The 18,622-nt window shown below is 43.8% G+C and overlaps 1 protein-coding gene across 2 annotated transcripts in view; it reads right to left on the bottom strand.

The window, feature by feature from the left end:
• Positions 1–15,807, bottom strand: part of SOCS6 (suppressor of cytokine signaling 6) — a 45,066-nt gene extending 29,259 nt beyond the window's left edge. Inside the window, exon 1 of one of the 2 annotated variants that reach the window (XM_030810282.1) lies at positions 15,649–15,807. The gene's annotated coding sequence lies outside the window, so the exon portion shown is untranslated. Of the gene's footprint in view, positions 1–14,011; positions 14,033–15,648 lie in introns of those variants that run through there. The other variant, XM_030810283.1, reaches the window with a different exon arrangement.
• Between the last annotated feature and the right edge of the window lie 2,815 nt (positions 15,808–18,622).

The following is an 18,622-nucleotide window of genomic DNA, read 5'->3' on the forward strand; positions in this document are numbered from 1 at the left end:
GATCATATATCCTCCTGTATTTGCTGTAAAGAAGTTTTGGTTTTCATATTTAAGTCCTTGATTAATCTAGTACTGATTTATGCGTGAGGTAGGTAAGGATTTACATTTTTCCACACATACAACCAATTCACTCAACACATTTATGGAAAAATATTAACCCTCACAAGAATCAGAGATATACAAATTAAACTATTAACACTATGATTTTCCAAAAGTCAAATCAGCAAAGATTTTTCTAAATGGTTGTATTGATTGCCTGAAAGTGTCTTTTTTAAAAAATTTATTATTATTATTTTTTTGAGAGTCTCAGTCTGTCACCCAGGCTGGAGTGCAATAGTGCAATCTCAGCTCACAGCAACCTGTGCTTCACAGGTTCAAGTGATTCTCCTGCCTCAGCCTCCTGTAGCTGGAAATACAAGCACATGCCACCACTCCCATCTAGTTTTTGTATTTTTAATAGACATGGGTTTCACCATGTTGGCCAGGCTGGTGTCAAGCTCCTGACCTCAGATGATCCACCTGCCTCAGCCTCCCAAAGTGCTGGGATTACAGGTGTGAGCCACTGCACCCAGCTGAAGGATCTTAATACAGTCATAAAAATTAATTTGGCAATATGCAACTGAAAAATAACCATACTCCTTGACCCAATAATGCTGTTTTTATAAATCTTAAAGAAAAAAACATAAAAATATTCCCTGGATCATTATTTATGACAAAAAGTAAATTTAAATTCCAAAAAAAATTGGAAACATCCTAATTTCCAACAGTATGAGTAAACAAAATCCTGGCACATTTACACAATGGAACTTTAGAGAACCACTGAAATTGATATTTATACAGAGTTATAAATAACATGAGGGGAAAATTCATATTGTTCGTTTGTTAAGTGCAAAAACACAGGAAACAAAATTATATGTATGTGGTTCAATTACATAGAAAGAATAGGGAGGAAAACTGGACTACAAAGTACAGCAGAACTGTTAACTGGATGGCAGAATTTTTGTAAACATTATTTTCAAAACAATCTATAATGAACATGCAGTGTTTTTATAAGAATAAAACCTGTGAGCTTGTTTGTTCTTACTTTTTTAAAGGAAATGGTTGAGTAAATCCACTAAAAATGCAGGGCCTTTTCTTGGCTTTCAGTTATACCATGACTGCCAAACAAAAAATAAATCAGAAGATGAGACTATTGGGTTTTTTTGTAGCTTTTTGTTTTTACTATTATTCTTTGGCTTTGGTAGAACCTAGACAGCCTCCTCCTCTTTACCTGCTCAAAATAACTTTTTGCAAATCTGACTTAAATTTTTTCTTATACTGGTGTGTATATATATACAGTTAGGAACTGGCCTTGAATATTCAAAGTCTAAATGACAAGAATGATAAGCCTACCAGCTTTTCAAGACCCTCTTCCCTTACTCAGCTGATATTCCACAATTCATCACTGTAATCATTTCCTTGTGTATACTTCTATTCCCTTCCTCTACTCTCCTGAAAAACTCTCTTGGTAAAACCGTATTAGTAAATTCAACTCCACTTATGTCATGACTGCACCCATAGAGCTAAATAAGGCTGGAGAAAAAGAGAACTGGTCTGATGGGTCTCACTTTGTAGTCAAGACCATGACCCGCAGGTGGGTCCTTAATGCTATCTGGAAATCAAACTACTTTTCCCTGGTCCATTCTTCTCCTTCCCTGCCTACCATTTCACACCTTCCCTCTCTTTTCTCCACCCCTGGAACACTCCCATTACCCCTGGAACACTCCCTCATTTAATATCGCAGCAGATGGCCCAACTTCCTGTTTCACCGAGAAAACAAACGACATCAGAAGACCTTGGACTCGGCCCCCATCTACCCACTCAGCACCATGTTTCCATCTACTCCATCCTGCTATCTTGCTCAAGGGCCCCCACCGTCAGCTGGCACACTTAATCTCCCAACAATTTCCCCACTCCACTGGATCATTCCTGAAAATGTTATTTCTCATATATAAACAAACTTGTGGGGACCCCACCTTCCTCACCAGCTGCAGCCCCATCTCTCTGATTCCCTTTGCGGCAAAATGCCTTAGGAGAATTGTGTCTACTGATGCCCACGATTCCTCTCCAATCTTCTCTGACATCCATACCAAAGCCTTCTCTACCAATCATCGCACAGAGCAGCTCTTGTCTCGAGTGACTGCTCAGTCCTAATCTTAGAGGCACTGTGTGACCACTGACCACTCCTTTTCCTTTAATATAATTTTATCTCTTTGCTAAGCACACCACACTCTCAAGGTCCCTCAGTCTGACTCCTTTGCTAGTTTCCCTCTGGAGTCTTAATGGGAGTGCCCCAACACTCAAGACTTTGGTCCCCTCTTCTCCATCTGTGATTTCACTCATGCTCATGACACCGTATAGCATTGATGTGCCCTACACTCCCAAATTCTCTCTTCATTTACAGACTAGTTACATTCAGCTCCCTTCAGGACACTGCCACTTTGATGTCCTGCAGATATCTGAAACTTCACAAGTTCAAAACTAAACTCGGGCTCTTTCCCACCCCACCGCCACACCCGCCCCACCTGCAGGTTTAAATCTTCTCTATCCTACTTCCATTTCTGGCTACTCCACATTCTTCCAATGATCAGATCAGAACATTCAGAATCACCCTTGGCTCCTTTCTTTCTCTCATTCTTCATCCAGTATGTCATGAAGTCCCAATTTCAGCTACCTCCAAAACATATGCAGAATCCAACTACTTTTTGCCACTATACTAGTCCAAGCTACCGTCCTCTTTCTCCTGCATTATAGCGATACCTCCTAATTAGTTTCCTTGCTTTCCTTCCCCTGCCCCATTCCATTCTCAACATGTCTCAGCAAACTGGGACAGATGCTGACACTCTGGCTGCTACTGTAATAAGGTCCTTTCTCTCTGACCCAAGAGTCTTATGTCTTCTGCCAGCATCCGTGAAACTGTAGCAGGCTAACTGCTGAGCCTGCCTTTGAGCTTGTGTCGAAGGCAAAAATCTCAGACATTTTACACTTCTCAGCAACTACATTCAAACATAATAAGTATTTACAACTACATAAAAACAGAATTACACTTACATAATAAATAGAATACAGTTGCTTTGACTTCTTTCAGGGCCCTTAGCTCTTACCACAATAAGCTCTAATTTAAATGCAATAGGAACACTGCATGGCTACAAAGGTAGATTAAAAAAAGTTAAATATAGCCAAATTAAGAAAAATGAACTTAAAGTCGCCAAATAATTTAAACTTAAATTAAGAATAAATTTATATTTACAGCAAAAGTTCTAATAAATTTTCAAGTGATTCACTCCTACTTTAGAGGCTATTGACACAAAAATATGGGGTAGCACTAGCTTAAGTCTACAGGGGGATACTGAGTGAATCTCCATATAAAATAAGTGATAATCTCTAAATCATGTCCAGTTCTAAAAGCATCTGACTCAATGAAAATAAAAATATGTACAGACTCAGATATCTAACCAGCAATGAACAACTTTCCCATGAGCATTTCTAAGCATCCTTCACTGTAATTGTGTTCAATGCATTCTTATTCAATTATTAAACTGAATATGAAACAAATATTCGTAACGTCAATCATGTAAAAATGCTATTTGTGTTGGCTTATAAGAATTGATTAATGAGGCTGGGCACAGTGGCTCATGCCTGTAATCCCAGCACTTTGGGAGGCTGAGGCGGGCAGATCACTTGAGGTCAGGCGTTCGAGACTAGCCTGGCCAACGTGGTGAAACTTTGTCTCCACTAAAAAAATACAAAAACTAACCAGGTGTGGTGGTGGGTGCCTGTAATCCCAGCTACTTGGGAGGCTGAGGCAGGAGAATCACCTGAACCCAGGAGGCAGAGGTTGCAGTGAGTCGAGATCATGCCACTGCACTCCAGCTTGGGTAAGAGACTAAGTCTCAATGAAAAAAATAAAGAAAGAAAGAATTGATTAAATGACTGCACACCTCTCCTTAAGATTTTAATTCAGATTTTAACAAGTTGCATTTAAAAAGAAGTACACATATACACCAATTCATCACTGTCTTTATACATATACGGTCATCCCTCGGTATTCATGGGGGATTGGCTCCAGGACCCCCACCAATAACAAAAGCTATGAATGCTCAAGTCCCTTATATAAAATGTCATATTATTTGCATATAACCTATGTATATCCTCCCCATACTTTAAATCATCTCTAGATAATTTATAATACCTAACACAAATGTTATATAAATGGTTATATTATTTTTTGTTGTCTTATTTGCACTTAACCAATTCAAAGAAATGTGATATAAAAAATATTTCATCTCAGTCCCTAGTTCCTGGCACAGTTCCTCTATCTTTGAGATTTGCTAAGATAGGAATGTTTTTTATTGTTCAAAACAAGCCCCTTTCAATCACAACTGTTAATGCTAATGCTGTGATTAAAAGTAGCCCTCCTAGATGGCCTCAGGATGGGGCTGGTCACCCAGAGACCCAGTGCCTTGAGTGTGGAACTTTCAGCCTCGACCCCCAGTCCCTATCCTGAAGAGAAATGAAGAGAAAATGAAAGGATTAGAGATTGAGTTCTACAAGAAACTCTAACTACAAGATTCGGGGACCTTGTGCACACAAGGGCGAGCTGGGCCGGAGGCTACCCTAGGAGGGCACAGAAGCTCCATGTTCCCCCGTGCTTGCTCCGTGCACCTCTTCTACTGGGCTGTTGCTGAGTTGTGCCCTTAATAATAATGTCTTCCTGGGTTTTATCCCAGCAAATTATCTAATCTGAGGAGGTAGTGGGAACCCCTGATTTGTAGCCAGTCGGTCAGAAGTATGAGACGCCTGGGACTTGCGACTGGTATCTGAGGACAGGGCAGTCTGATGGGACTCAGCCCGTTGCCTGTGGGGACTGTACTTACTCTGGGTAGGGTCTGAATTAACTGAAATGTTGGACACTCGGTTTTCTTTTTTTCTGTTTAAGATGGAGTGTCACTCCTGTTGCCCAGGCTGGAGTGCAATGGCATGATCTCGGCTCGCTGCAACCTCCATCTCCTGGGTTCAAGTGATTCTCCTTCCAGCCTCCCAAGTAGCTGGGATTACAGCATGTGCCACCGTGCCTGGCTAATTTTTGTATTTTTAGTAGACACAGGGTTTTGCCACATTGGTCAGGCTGGTCTCGAACTCCTGACCTCAAGTGATCCACCCACCTTGGCCTCCCAAAGTGTTGAGATTACAGGCGTGAGCCACCGCACCCAGCCTGGACACTCGGTTTTCACGCTGAAGGAGTGGTTGTTGGTGTTGGAAACACATCACAAGAAATAAATCAGCCTTTTATCTTCACCACTGTGTGTATCAGGCCTGAGTCTCCCATGAAATAACTATGACACTTTTCAACAAATTAATATAGGTATCTTAACTCTAAATCAGTGGAGACCTGGGCAACACTGACAATAGAAATCATCTGCACACTGAAAAGACAGCACCCCGACTTACTACTAGTAAGATCCTTAATGATGTCCACATCTGCAACCTTATTGGCTAAGGTATGACTACATTTGGTGGCTTAGAAACAGCTATTGTAATACTTCCTGATATAATATATATGTAATACATTCTGACCTCCAGAATGATAAATGTAAAATACTATCTTGTATATAGTTCTTTTAATACCATTCGCCGATATATGATCATAGCTGACAATGACAAATTAAAAAACAATTATTTAACATTTTAATGTAAACAAAATTATTTTAACTAAAAATATAGCAAATTCCCTAAAAATCTCACCACATTAATTGTCTATGAAAAAGAATGACCTCATGAATTATAAACTACCAAGTAGGTAAGATTCTTTCAGAATTTGACAAATTATGAACAAAGATGTTTTGTTTTTATTCTGTACTGTAGCAAAGTGTTTTAATAGTTTCTTCATTTTTTTTTATTTTTCAAGATTAAAAGTAATTTGTTTATATGTTAAAATATCTTAAATGTAATGAACTACTAAAGCAAAAATATCTAACTTGTGAAAGGCAACATGCATGTAAAACTAATTGAAAAGTAACACAACTGTTATGACTGCTCTCAGAGCCTTCAGATCAACACAAAAGCTCTAAAGAGCAATTTGTCCATTATTCAAATGCTTTCACATAGAACATACAAGATTTTTGTCATTCAATTTGCAGTAGAGAATTTGAGTTTTCAGTTAAAATAATCTTTTCCCCATTTCTAAAGTAAATCCAAATGAAGAATGGAGTTTTAAATAGCTGATTTGGGGAACAAAAAGTAATCCACATGAAATTTGTTATTAAATGTACATTAAGAGCCAACATAAACTTCATTCATTGATCATTAGAGCTGAAGGGAATCTTGGAAAGCAATAATTATTCAATTTAATAATATATCCCTATTAAGCAATAATACAAAAATCCTGGCCGGGTGCGGTGGCTCACGCCTGTAATCCCAACACTTTGGGGGGCAGAGGTGGGCGGATCATGAGGACAGGAAATCAAGACCATCCTGGCTAACACGGTGAAACCCCATCTCTACTAAAAATACAAAAAATTAGCCGGGCGTGGTGGCGGGCGCCTGTAGTCCCAGCTACTCAGGAGGCTGAGGCAGGAGAATGGCGTGAACCCGGGAGGCGGAGCTTGCAGTGAGCCCAGATTGCGCCGCTGCACTCCAGCCTGGGCGACAGCGTGAGACTCTGTCTTAAAAAAAAAAAAAAAAAAATTCTTACAAAATGAAAAGATTACTTGCATTATAAAACGATAATTTGACTGCCAAAAGTAACCATTTATTGTGGGTTCCCAAAGATGCGATCTCTTGATGCTTTTAAAATAGTCCAAATTAAAATAATTATGTTACCACCCACTACAGATCAGCAGGCATTTCATCAACTAAGTTAACTGAACTCAGTGACACAGATGTGGCTTCATGAGAGCACTAACTGAAAACACTACCTTTATTTAAAGAAAAAAATAGATCTGGTTTTCCCCAAAAACGAAGGGTTTAATATTCACTGACGCTAGCAAAATAAACAAAAACTGTTTAAAACAAGGAAAAAAAAATCCTCCTGATTAAACATACACTTCTTTATCTCCATCATTCCCCCCCAAAAAACCACAGGAACGAAGAAAATCACAAAGCGAATTATGGCAGATGACAACAGTGTTAAGTGGCTAAAACAAACTGGAGTAAACCGAAATCTAAGACCGCTGGAAAGGAAGACAACGAAAAACCAGCCTGAGAAAAGGTTTCACAAATCTGAACCGAGAGGCGGATGCTATTTGTTTAAAAAAGAGGGGGTGAGGAGAACAGTTAGAAAACAAAACTCCCACAGCCAAAAAGTAAACATCCAATAAAAGAAAAATTGAGGGAATTCCCCTCCAAAGAACAACAACAACAAAAAAAAACTGACAAGAAAAATGGAGAAAAAAGCTAAGAAAATAAGTAGATGGATTTAGGAGTTCCTATGTCCAATGAAGAAGAGCTTAACACAGAAAAAAAAAGAAAATGAGAAAATGAAAGGGAAGAAATTATAAAAGTCATTTTAATAGTTTTCTTAGAACTGAAAAACACAAGTTTATAGACTGAAAAGCTCTGTGGAACGCTCAGTACATCCAAAGTAGAAAAGAACAATCACCAGACCCACCATGGTAAAATGTTAGTATTTAGGCAATAACACAAAAGTCCCCCAAAAGCTTCTAGGGGGAAAAGAAATGGCTTACAATTGCCTGGGAAACCGGCGGCATGTGACTTAACAGTAACACTGAAAACCGGAAGACAAAGGAGAAATGCCTGCAAAATTCCAAGAGGAAACACACTTATGGCTATGACCCCCACTGACAGTTCAGTGACTCTCCTTGTGCCCTTGCACGTGTCTGGCATTCTTGCAGGGACTAGGCCTGGTTCTGGCCTATGGTCACCAGCGTGTGACCTGCAGATACACCTACATCCGCCATGGGGACAACAGACAGGAACTGTAGGTGAAAGCAGACTGGACCCAAAGGAAGAGGCCAAGGGAGGCGGCACCCACCGCAGACTTTGTGAAAGCAAGACACAGACCTCTATTCATGCACTGAGATTTCAGAGTTAATTTGTCACTGCCAAATAACTTATTTGATCTGAACTAGAATATTAACCTAAAATTTTATACACAGCCAGGCATACACCAAATACTTAGAACACAGATATTTTCTGACACACAAGGCTCAAAACAAAACAGTATCATCTTCCCCATCACCTTTCCCAGGAAGTCACTAGGAGGATGAGCTTCATCATATCAAGGCGGTAAACTTAAGGAACAGAAAACAAGGAACCCCACTTGGGAAGGAGAAAATAATTTCTAAGTTGACGGTAGAGGCTCCTGTGATTCGCCCTGTTTTAGATACTGTCCCTGCCTTCTGTGTCTTTCTTCAATCAAACACACGTCACCCTGCAAGAGCCAGCTCAACTGTAACATCCTCCAGGAAGACACGAATCCAAATTCCCCAGTTCCCAGGATTAAATTAAAACCTTAAGCATCAACAGCAAGAAGGGCTGCATACACCAGAGTCCATTCTGAAATCGACTACTAATGTGGTGTGTGACTCTGGGCAGATGACACCCTGCTTAGACCCAATTTCCTCATCTGTGCAAGGACGAAGATAATCTATAATCAGAGCGGTTCCTTCTGGCACTAAAATGCAGTAATTCTGCTGCAAATGTATAAAATCACTAAAATCCTACTGTAATTCTCTGCATTGGTATTTGCTTACATTATCTGCCAGTCTGTGATATTTGGCAATAATGTTATTTCCTAAATATGTCACTTTTTTTTTTAACTTTAAAAGCAATGTCAACAAATAAAAATGACTATTGTCTGAGGGATGGTAATATGTTACTGAAAACCAAAATTAAGCTTTAAAAACAAACACCATTATTATAAACATCACAACAAACTTTAAACAAGTAACATACAGACACAGTAAAAATCTACCAGTAAGAATTCATCTGACTTTAAAAGCATGCTAACCCAGCTGCTTCAACCATCTAGTATATTATTAATATGGTCAGAACAATGTGTACCACAAAAATCACTTTAAGTGCCACCGTAAACAGCACCAAATAATCGGCTACCCAGAGCGCTGAGTAAAAATACCTTGCCTAAAGATTAACACTGAACTAGTGAAATTGTTTTTGATGGAAATCTTATCTAATAGGAGCCATACATTCCCCTGTCTTCAAAAAGGTATTTTAGGCACAGTGTGTATATTAAGTATAATCTCAGACTGTCACAAACTGCTGTATATAAATGGATGCCTCTCCAGATGACCAAATTTATCTGCTGGAAAATTTCAGGATGGCATAATGACACCATTAGGACTTACTGATGTTTAGATTACTGCCTGCCTCCCAGGCCTTCAGATATATCCTGTCTTCTTTCTTTTCTTCTCTATACTCAAGAGTCCGATGCTATGGAAAATAAGATAATCATCATTCCCCAGTCTCCAAGTGTGATGCCCTTTTAATAATTTTAAGAAAGTATTTTAGTGTGTTGGCTGTTAGGAGTGATAAAACAGTAACAGAACAAACGTAATCAGAGCAGAAGGCTCTGCAGAGAAGGCAAGTGCGGCATCTTTTTTGTTCTCGGTCTCCCACCAATGAACTGCAGTGACCCCACAGCCAAGTCAGGCAATGCTACTAACACTGCGACCACCTGTAATCCTTACCAGTCTAGCAGCTTGCACTAGCAATCCTGCTGAAGACGCCCATTCACTTACTGCTTTCATTTCCATTTCTCTTGCTGCTTTGGTCTCAAACCCTTTTCCCACATTAGGCTTCCTTAACAAAAACACTCAAGTCTAACACAGGTGTGGCTGATTAATCAGAATACTACTTTCGACTAGTCAGATTGTTTTAAATTAATAGTAATAATTACTTTAAATAGGAATTATTACCATTATTATATATGATAAAAGAGGGGATGAGGAGAACAGTTAAAAAACAAAACTCCCAGGCCGGGCACGGTGGCTCACGCTTGTAATCCCAGCACTTTGGGAGGCCGAGGCGGGCGGATCACGAGGTCAGGAGATCGAGACCACGGTGAAACCCCGTCTCTACTAAAAATACAAAAAATTAGCCGGGCGTGGTGGCGGGCGCCTGTAGTCCCAGCTACTCTGAGAGGCTGAGGCAGGAGAATGGTGTGAACCCGGGAGGCGGAGCTTGCGGTGAGCAGAGATCGCGCCACTGCACTCCAGGCTGGGTGACAGAGTGAGACTCCATCTCAAAAAACAAAACAAAACTCCCACAGCCAAAAAGTAAACATCCAATAAAAGAAAAATTGAGGGAACTCCCCTCCAAAGAACAACAACAACAAAAAAAAACTGACAAGAAAAACGGACTCCTACTCAGTGGCCAGGCCCCCTGGGATGTGTCAGGGACACAGAAAAGAATAGTAATAATATTAATAGTAATAATTACTTTAAATAGGAATTATTACTATTACTTTAAAACATAATCTGACTAGTCAAAAGCAGTCAGATAAAGGAGTAGAATACTAGTGTTAAAGTATTAGCACTCGTTATATTTCAGGCACTTAATTAATACACTAACATGCATTATCTCATTCCATTTTCTTTCTTTCTTTTTTTTTTTTTAAACGGAGTCTCGCTCTGTTGCCCAGGGTGGAATGCAGTGGCACAATCTCGGCTCACCACAACCTCCACCTCCCAGGTTCAAGCGATTCTCCTGCCTCAGCCTCCCAAGTAGCTGGGACTACAGGTGCGTGCCACCATGCCCAGCTAATTTTTCATTTTTAGTAGAGACGGGGTTTCACTATGTTGGCCAGGCTGGTCTTGAACTCCTGACCTCCTCATCCGCCCGCCTCAGCCCCCCGAAGTGCTGGGATTACAGGTGTGAGCCACCACGCCTGGCTATCTCACTCCATTATCTCAACAGCTCTGAGAGAAACATCATCATTATCATATATGTAAAGGAACAAAAACTTTTTTTTTTTAAATCTACCCTATAAAATTGAAGTGCTGAAATTCAAACCTAGATCTGCATCCCCATGAGAGACTATCTTCCTTAGTTAGCATGGAAGGCTTCTAAGTCTCTGGCTTTTCTAATTCCAAAGGAGTTTTTCCTTCTGGCTTAATTCTACACCAGAAAACTGAGGATACCAGGAGGTTTCAGATAACTGAGGATTCACTTTACTAAGCTATGTAAGCAGGGGAAATGCGTTTTGGAATGGTGACTTTCTACACACTATACATGACTATACTTTCAGAAGTGAAAGAGATCTGGGCGTCTACACTGCGAGTCAGTCTGGTACTCGAGTCACTCAGACACACATCATAGCTCTACAGGCAGTGACAGTTCTCTCTCCGTGGGGCTGTTGGGGCCATGTAATGATAAGAACTTTGGTTTTATTAGTGCTATGATTTACTCAGCCAGGCAAGCAGACCAGCTCAGAAAAGGACAAACGACATGAAACACCAACAACTTTCTAACACGTACACAGCATGTCTCTGCCTTTAAGGTGTAGATAACAACATGAAAACTGCAAGTACTTTCTGTATACCCACACCCCTCCTACTCAGTGGCCAGGCCCCCTGGGATGTGTCAGGGACACAGAAGAGAAGGACCACAGTAGACATTCTGTCCTCATAGAACTTATTGATGGGGGGGTGGGGCGGGGAACAGCAGAAACAAGTAAACAAAGGAATTACAGACAATAATAGAGGTTATGAAGGAACCATACAAGTCAATTACTTGGGATTACTGAAGGAGCTGTAAGGTAGTCAAGGAAGTCTTCTCTGAGGTGGTGATGCTCTGAGGTGGTGATGCTCTGAAGTGGTGCCACTGGCATTAAGGTCTGAGAATGAACCAACCACAGGAGCCACCGAAGGACACTGTAGGCAAACAGAACTACTGTGTCAAAGGTGGCGGAGCAGGAAGCAGCTCAGATTGTTGAGGAACAGAAAGGCTAGGGCAGAACCCTGGTAAGGCAGAGACGGTTGTTCAAGATGAGAACTAGGGAGAAATGAAAACACATTTCAGAACTAGGCAGAAATGTTATAGTCGATGTGGAAGAGTTTGGATTTTTGGCTGGGCACGGTGGCTCATGCCTGCAATCCCAGCGCTTTGGGAGGCAAAGGTGCGAGGATCACTTCAGCCCATGATTTCAAGACCAACTGGGCAACATAAGGAGACCCCATCTCTACAAAAAATAAAAAAAAAATCAGCTGGGCATGGTGGCGTGCACTTGTGGTCCCAGCTACTGGCAGAGGGGGTGCTGAGGAGGAAGATCGCTTGAGCCTGGGAGGTCGAGGCTGCAGTGAGTCCTAACCGTGCCACTGCACTCCAGCCTGGGCAACCAGAGCGAGATCCCCGTCTCAAAACAAAACAAAACAAGAGTTTGGATTTTACCATAAATACATATTCATTATAACTTTGTGAGATAAATTATTGTCCCCACTTCAGCCCCAGATGAGGAATAAGACTCAGAGGGCATACAGAACGTGTTCAAGGTGACAGAGCGGGTAAATGGATGCCCCAACATGTCCAGAGTGTGCAAGGTGAGAACTGAAATCTTACGTGACTTTATCTAAGTATGTTTGTTCTCGAAACATCAAGACCAACGGCCACCTAAAAACAACTGCCCCAACTAAGTAAAATGTAATGTGTGTATGGGTGGGTAAAGACCTGAAATCAGTTTAAGTAAACTGTGTCCTCAGTACTAAAGCCATCACGACTTATTAGCTAAACAAACACGCCAAACAGCATAATAAATTACCCATAAAAACATTAATGACAATTTCACTTCAAAACAATATCAAACACGTCTTACGTTGTTCCTCTTTTAACAGCTGAACAATTATTTCTATCAATCTAGCCATATGAGAAAGTTTCTCCTTTTTATGACATATACTAGTATTAGGAATTTCTCCCTTGTAAAATGAATAATTTTACAAAAGTACTTCGGCACCACAGATGTAAATATAATTTCCAGAATTGGAAGAGGTCATAAGTGCATATTTTTAAGAGAATAACAATAATTGAGTCCCAATAAGCCCATGATAAATTGAAAATTAAATCTTAAAGTCGAAACTCACAGTGGGTTTATCTGGATGTAAGTCGAGGTGCATATTGAATGTGTATTGTTTTTGCTCCAACAAAAAGTCAAAAAGTCCAAAATTCGGGACCATCTATATGTTTGGACTTTTAAATAAGATCACATCTCTATGAGCAAAATAAAAGATATGATCAATAACCCCAAAGTTTCCTGAAAACTGGCCACAATGGAGAAGATTTTTCTCTGAGGAGTGTAGTTACACAAGGCTTAAGACGACACTTGCAGGCTGGGTGCGGTGGTTCATGCCTGTAATCCCAGGGCTTTGGGAGGCTGAGGTGAGAGGATCTTGAGGCCTAGAGTTTGAGACCAGCCTCGGCAACATAGCAAGACCCCACCTCTCCAAAAAACAATCAGCCAGGTGTGGTGGCACATGTCTGTAGTCCAAGCTACTCAGGAGGCTGAGGGAGGTGGATCACTTGAGCCCAGGAGTTCAAGGCTACAGTGAGCCATGATTGCACCACTGCACTCCACCCTGGGTGACAGAGGAAAAACGAAAAAGATACTTGCTTTCTGTTTCCTAAAAAAAAAGGGCCATTAAAAAAAAAAAAAAACCTTTTCCAGTTCTACTGCAAGAATGAAGAAAAACATTGGAAGGCAAAATGACTAGAAACCCAGTGAGTACAGCACCATTTTCCACCCTACGCCCAGTCAATGGCTCCCAAATTCCTTCCCTGCCACTCCCTGCGGGGGGGCCCCACCAAGAGAGGGGGTCATGGGATGACCCCAGGATGTGCACTTGGTAGGAGGCCCTGCTGAAGAGAAAGGGGCAAGACTACCAATTTAGAGGGTAATTTAAAAGATAACGATAAAGGTAAGAGAGAAACAGTGTTTCAAAAGAGATGCTGAATGGAGTTCTAAAAAACCATAGATTCGGGTGAATACCTGGCTGATTCTTACCCAGGCAGAAGGGGAAAGCCCTGGCCAAACTCCAGATAGAAGTTCTTCTAGGAATCCTTATCAAATCCACTGTCCACGAACCAGGTTCCTCTAAGGCACCAAGGCAGGCTTAGGGAGGGTGTTGGAACCAAAGGGTTAAGACCACATATTTAATTTAGAGCTGAATGGATCCTAGACCTTACCACATCCACGCGTGCACAAAACCCACTAGGAGGAGAAATTAGAAAGCCCACGGAAAAGTATTACAGACTTTTTTTCCGGTTTTTGTGAAACCTGGTGAGCAATGCCATTCGTGTTTTAAGTAAGGCTGACTGTCCACAGCATTAAATATTCCACTTAAGATTCATTCATTCAAGTAAGCTAAATGAATTTAATGTTGTGGTAGTTGGTTAAAAAAAGTCAAGATAAATTGCTACCTTCTGTGGTTGAGAAGATGTCAGATATTTTATCTTGAAGTAGAACGTTTACTTTTGTTTGATTCCAAATGTATCTTTATCCCAAGGAACACAGTAAATTTAAAATGTCTCTGGGAGACGTTCAGTGTGTGTAATTCACGTTATTTCTGTCATTACTGTGTTCTCTGTCCTCATGCACAGTGCATGTTGCCTTATCCGGACAGACGTTGCAGAAACATTTACTGAAATGAATTCAACATTATTTTGCTACCGGAAGACTGAGTCCTGCCACATATTCCCACCTGGCCCTTCATTCCAAACAGTGGGGATGCGAACCCCAATTTCACATGCCAACTGAACGTTAAGTTGGCACACACACTACCGCACACATCCCAAGTTTTGTGCCAGGACTTGCCCCTGAGAAACGTCCATAATTCTGTTCCGTGAGCCACAAGGGTGTACCTGAAGTTGCCAACTCCTGAAGGAAACTGAAAATTCAGGCCCGTTTCGGTCCCAGGAGCGGTTTAAATTCCACAATCGTCCCGTCCCTACACCCGGGTGAGTGCGCGGCCGGCCGGCGGCACCTTCAGCCGCAGAGCAGCCCCGGCCTGCACCTCCACCAGCGCCGGCGCGACCTCGCGGTGGGGCGAGGGCGTCCCCGTGTCCCAGCGCCGCGCCCCAGGCCCGCCCTCGCGCCTGCGGCCTCGCCGCACCCCGACCCCGAGCCCGAGCCCGCGGAGGTCCGAGGAGGGACCCGGCCGGGGCGCAGAGCCGCGCAGGCCCCGCGCCGCCGCCCAGGCCTCGCGGAGCCCCGGCCTCTCCCCGGCGAGCTGCGGGCAACAAAGGCGGCGGCCCGGGCCGGCGCGCCGCGGCCGAAGAGGCCGAGGGGTCGAGAAGAGCCGCTCGCGGCGGCGCAGGCCTCGGCCCTTTAGGGGCCGCCGCGCCCCGGCCCCGGCTCCCCGGTTTCCGCGTCCCCGCTCCCGGGCCCGGCCCCGGCCCCCGCCCCCGTTCCCCGGCCCCCGCCCGCGCACCCGCCGAGACGGCGCAGGGCCTCGCGCTGACCCAGACCCGCCGCTGCAGCCCCGCTCCCGGCAGCCTCCCCGGCCCGACCCGCGCCGGATCCGCCCCCTGCGCTCCGAGGCGAAAACCAGCCCCGCTAACGGTGCCCCGGACCGTGGACGAGCCGGAGGCGGACGGCGAAGCCCGGCCCCTGCCTCCCGCCCGAGCTCCCCGGACGCTCACCCGGAGGCGGCCCGGCTCCGCTTCCTCGCCCAGCGCCGGCGCGACTGCCGCGCTCGCCTTCTCTTCTCGGCAACTCCTCCTCCCGCCTCCTTCCTCCTCCTCCTCCAGGAGGGGCGCGCGGCCGCGGCGCCTCGGCCCGAGCGGGGAGCGGGTGCGGAGGAGCCGAGCGGGCCGCCCCGCGCCCACTACTCGGGCCCGCGGCGCAGGCGGGGCGTCGGGACGGCGCGGCTGAGGCTGGGGGCCGCGCGGGGCGGGGCGGGGGCCGGGCACTAAGTGGAGGTTCCGATGGGAGGGGCGCCGAGCCGGGGTCGTGGGGCTGAAGGAGCGCGGAGCCCTGATCCCTTCCCCCACCCCCGCGCCCCTCCGCTGGTGCCTGCAGGCGGCCGCTCCTCCCGTCCCCGGTGTCCCTGTCCTGGTTTTTCCTTTGGTGCTTTCCCTCTGGCGGGGGTGGCCCCGGCTAACGCGGAAAGGAAAGTCTCCTCGGCGCCCCCGGCCCCGCGGATTTGGCGGCTGCGGTCCCTGTGCCCCTGCGGCCGGCGGCCGGACCCCCGCACTGCTCAGGTCCGCTGGGCTCGCGCGGCGACCCCGGCCTCGTCCCCGCAGGGAGGGGACCCCAGGGCAGACGCGCGCGCACGCTGTGCAGAGCCACAAGTGGGGAAACCCTCCCCACACCTCGATTAAATTGTGAAAAATGCTTTTTAAAAAACCGAACGTTCCTTGTTTCAAGCCATCTACTTTTCCATGTAGTCGTTTTCAGGGAGGTTTTGTACAAGGAATAGTTGTTTGTGCCGCCAAATTCCAAGGTAGTGTGATATACAAGTTGCATGTTGGGAACTTGACTAATTTCTTTGGAAACTGGCTGAACATACTACTAATGTATAGCAGTACCACAAAAACTTGATTTTTGTCCATAAGAATCAATAGGAAAATCTGTATTTCTCTTACGATGAAAAGTGGTTAAAAAATGAATATCGTTAGTATTTCAATAAAGCTTGTGGGGAGATAAATATTATTAAAATCTAACAAGAATTATTGTGGACTTTAAAAGTTGTGTTTCTTGAATAGCATGGACCTTTTTTGAAAGAAAACCGAAAGTACAGAGAAAAAAGGGCTAGAAAAAAAGTCTAAAAACTTGTTCAGCTATGAGTTGGTACCCGAATTATATCTCAATAAAGTTGTTAGTTACAAAAAAGTTCAAGTACAGCAATCTTAATTCCTATGTCCAATATACAATCTAGATTTCCCCAAGAAATCTAGATTCATAACAGAAAAGTTGGATCTTTAGGTGATGCAAAGTTGATGTCATTTGTTATGTATCATACACTATCATTGTCATCTTCGGTTTTTACTTGAATTTATTAATAAAATACTACCATTATTGTTGCCGTGATTGAAATGCAACACAATTCTCAAATATCTAATTACAGTGATTGGAGAATGTAGATTGAAATAGAATTGTCAGAGAAGTTAGTGGGAAACACAACAAACAGTGATTAACGGTGGCTCATGCCTGTAATCCCAGCACTTTGGGAGGCTGAGGCGGGCGGATCACAAGATCAGGAGATCGAGACCTGCCTGGCCAACACAGTGAAACCCCATCTCTACTAAAAATACAAAAAGTAGCTGGGTGTGGTGACAGGTGCCTATAATCCCAGCTACTAAGGAGGCTGAGGCAGGAGAATCGTTTGAACCCGGGAGGCAGAGGTTGCAGTAAGCCGAGATCGCGCCACTGCACTCCAGCCTGGGTGACAGAGCTAGATGCTGTCTCGAAAAAAAAAAAAAGAAAAGAAGCAAACTTCTCAGTCCTACTGCCTCAGGGCGCCAGTGTCTCCCTATTTTTTTCTAAAAATGACAACCAGCAGGAGCTGTGCAACAGGGGGTTAGTGAGCCTCTCACGCAGCAATGGGGCTGTGCAGGATGGGGAAGTGTTGACTCTTCCAGGAGACACTTAAATGTATGGTTAAGACCCTGGGGTTCTGAGTCTGGCAGAGCTGGAGCAGAAGCACAGTTTTGACAGGTCATACAGCTGTGTGACCTCAAACAAGTTTCTCAGTTGTAACCTCAGTTTCTACTTTTGTAAAGGGTGAGTGAGGGGGCTCGATATTAATTATGTCAAATAGTTGTAAGATTACATGAAACAATGCACAAAAACCACTAGGGGCCTGATCTAGGTAATAAAACTTTATGAGTCAGGCCTTGCATTCAGCTCTTTTGAATATGTTAATGTCCTTCAATTTTCATATCAATCCTATAAGATCAGTATTAACATCATCCCCACATTTCCGATGAGGAAACTGAGACTTGTAGTGTGAAAGTAGTAATTTACTCTCCCAAAGTCACGGCTACCATGGGGCAGAGCTGGAATTCAGGCTTAGGCCTCTTGTGATTTCAGAATATGAGCCCTTTACCACTAAATAACGATAACAATAACATAGCAACAACTTCAGTGTAGAGATATTAGTGTCTAGATATACTATTAAAATCTCCATGTGTGGCTGAATTCCAAACACTTCTTGGCAATAAACATGTGATATCTTCTTGGCTGTCTGCCAATGAACCCTTTTTTCCAACAGCACTCACTCTCTCTTTGGAGGAAATCTTATCTTTGCCCTACCAACACCCAGTACAGCTAAGATATGTGCCCATGACTCACTTACTTCAACTCTTGCCTAGGCCAGACAGGGCGGCTTACACCTGTAATCCCAGCACTTTGGGAGGCCAAGGTGGGAGGTTCACTTGAGGCCAGGGATTCGAGACCAGCCTGGGCAACATGGCCAGATGTCATCTCTACAAAAGATTAAAATATTAGCAGAGCGTAGTGGCATGGAGGTGGGAGGATTGCTTAAGCCCAAGAGTTCCAGGTTGCAGTGAGCTATGAACATGCCACCACACTCCAGCCTGGGCAATAGAGCAAGCTCTGTCTACAAAAAGAACCAGGCTGGGCGCAGTGGCTCACACCTGTAATCCCAGCACT

Source organism: Nomascus leucogenys, chromosome 4 (genome assembly GCF_006542625.1).
Source record: "Nomascus leucogenys isolate Asia chromosome 4, Asia_NLE_v1, whole genome shotgun sequence".
Classification (NCBI taxonomy): domain Eukaryota; kingdom Metazoa; phylum Chordata; class Mammalia; order Primates; family Hylobatidae; genus Nomascus; species Nomascus leucogenys.